Here is a 2,797-nt window from a genome sequence, read left to right as displayed (position 1 = left end):
TCTACAACCGGTACCGATGGTGCTACACCGCCTCCTCTAGCGGCTTACACAATAGTAGATGGCCACTACCTCTCCGACATCTCTAGGAGGCCGCGCCTCATCGCTATGTACAGAAGATCATCACCTCGCAGCCATCTCCAGCTGGTTGGCGTCCAACCGCAATCTCCAAGACGTTCCCTACTGTAGGTCACGGTTCCCTCTTTTGCTACACGCAGAACCTCAACAACATACTTCGGAGCGGGCAGAATGACTTTAATACATGTAATGATGCGCCGCGTGGCAGTACGTAGTACATGTAATAAAGAAAACACGGTTAATGGGGTTACCTTTTCAAGATCCTCAAGTACAGCCTTTGCAACAGCATTTTTCTGCTCAAAAAGACTGTCCAGCTCCATTCTTGGAACTATGGCTCGGACCACTATTTTCCAGAGAAAGAACACCAGCTTAGGTTTTAAAGAGACAGTATAAACAACATAGCAAGATATGAATATTCACCAGCAAAGACGTAGGACTAAATTTGCTGTTGGGGGATTTTGCAACTTGTAGAATGCATCATCTGCATTCTCCTAACAACCCGGTATTGAATTGTAGAGATCAGTTGAACAAAGACATTATCCTGCAAGGCAAAACGAGGTCATCAATTATTTCAGCAATATACAAATAAGCAAAGTTCATTGCATCACTTGGATTTTATGTACTACAGCAGACCAATCACATGGTCGGTCATTTTTTTGTGAATAACGATTGGGTCATTATGACTAAGTTTCCAAGCATCTCCCATCAGTAGCAAAATTAGATAAAAAGGAAGGTTTGATCCAGTTATAAACCCAATTCAAGTCCAGAAGACCCAACGTTGTGCAAGCAATTTCTCCAACTGTCACACATAATTTCTCTATCAATATAACATCATCCCACAGCATTAACACTACTCTCTGTTTTTCCATATTCAGAGATAGTTGAGCAGCGATATCTAGCATCCTTGCCTGCTGCGATCTCATTGTAACCAACAATGATTTGAACTAACAAACATCTCCCAAAGAACAACCTAGCACCGACAGAATTGGTTTGGAAATGGCAAAACAGATTCCCTCCACTAGCTTACATGGGGATTGGAACCTGCAACTACATATATGTATTATTATGCGGCTAAGGTAGAAACTAGTAGCATAACATTATTTATAGGCTCGCTTCACTAAACCGGCCGGCCACAGGGGCAGAGACGGACCATGGGCTTAGAGAGTTCTTAATTTCGCGATTTCAGGCTTGGCCAGGGGTGTTCAACTCATAGCAACAACTCTTCCCAACACTGCAGAGTTGGGCAACTACACTTAATTAATTATATGCTAAAAAACATGAGCAGAGCAATCTCGTCTGCTTCTCTTCCAGCAGTTCTTAATTATGAATCTGGCAGCGGCAAGTGACGCAGACGATCAATCTAGGCTACCATCTATCCAAGTGAGGACAGAGCAATCGTGACGTGGCCGAGGGATCGAAAGCATAGCGCAGATTTGAACTACCAATTCTGTGTGCTGCAGCCTCATTGTAACTCAACAAATGATTTTAACTGCCAACCACCTCCCAAAGAACAATCTAGCCCCGAAAGAACTGGTTCGGCAATGGCAAACAAATTCCCTCGCTTTCTGACATGGGGATTGCAACCCGCAAACACATACATGTATTATTATGTGGCTAAGGTAGAAACTAGTAACATGACATCGTTGATAGGGTTGCTGTACCGGACTGGACACAAGGTCCTGGGCGCAGAGAGCTCTTAATTTGGCGAATTTAGGCTTGGCCCGGGTTGTTTCAAGATTTCAACCTATACCAACAACTCTGCCCAGCGCTGCAGAGATTTGGGCAACAAACGATTATAATTAACTAGTACAAGTAACTACTAGCATCCCAGCAGAAACAGTAGCGTCTGCTTCTAGCAGTTAGTATTAATCGCGAATCTACACGGGCGAGTGATAAAGATTGTCAATCTAGGGTAGGGTACCATCAATCCATGGGGGAACAGAGCAATCGTGGTGCCCGAGGGACGGGAAGCGAATGGGGGAAGAAAGAGAACCTTGGTCTTGGTCTCGACGCGGACGACGAGCGACTGGACGCGGGTGGAGAGGGTCCCGGCGACGAGCACGCCGGCGCAGGGTTGAAGAAGTGAATGCCCGGCTCGGCGAGGCGGAGGAACCGGCCCCGCTTCTCCACTGCCGCCACGTTCGCCTGCTCCACGCACCCGCGGAGGAAGAAGAAGGCCCTCACCATCTCCGTCGATCCCTCCTGCTCCTCGCCTACTCCCTACGTTCCAGCCGTCGGCGGGCTCGGTTGCTGGATCGACGATTCCGGCGACGAATTCGGCGTGCGGTGTGCCGCGTGCGGCGTGCGGGATTTGGGTTCGCGGCGTTGGGACACGCTTTCTCCTTTCTAGGTTTGGAAACTTTGGACACGAGTGCGGCACGGATACGATGCGTCGGACGGTGGGACGCGCCTGGCCGTGCCATCGGAACCGGCTCCTCTACAGTGCCCAGCGGCACGGTACTCTTCCTACCCAGGGGTGCGCATTGATACGGGCCAGAATATTACCAACGGCTCAAAATTATGCTTTTGCTAATTATTATCTCAGTTGCCTAAAAAATGCTAGTATTATCTCAGTCATATTTTATACTCCCTTAAAAAAAAACCTCAGTCATATTTTATGCAGAGCAAACTTTGTATTTTATATTTTCTTTCTCCTATTTTTTTATTGTTGTTTTATCAGTTGGATTGGTACTTTTATTTTTATTTTTGTGCCTTTGTGTTT

General features: G+C 46.8%; 1 long non-coding RNA gene across 1 annotated transcript; it reads right to left on the bottom strand.

Annotated features, from left to right (window-relative positions):
• Positions 1-325: 325 nt before the first annotated feature.
• LOC125518765 lies at positions 326-2,389 on the bottom strand. The gene is made up of 3 exons (XR_007288086.1): positions 2,069-2,389; positions 496-616; positions 326-418 (listed from the first exon to the last, which is right to left on the bottom strand). It is a non-coding gene; the product is annotated as an uncharacterized LOC125518765 (long non-coding RNA).
• Between the last annotated feature and the right edge of the window lie 408 nt (positions 2,390-2,797).

The sequence above is a fragment of the Triticum urartu genome, chromosome 7 (assembly GCF_003073215.2).
Source record: "Triticum urartu cultivar G1812 chromosome 7, Tu2.1, whole genome shotgun sequence".
NCBI classification, from domain to species: Eukaryota; Viridiplantae; Streptophyta; class Magnoliopsida; order Poales; family Poaceae; genus Triticum; species Triticum urartu.
The sequence above is the reverse complement of the archived record's forward strand: the minus strand, read 5'-3'. Positions and strand labels throughout refer to the sequence as shown.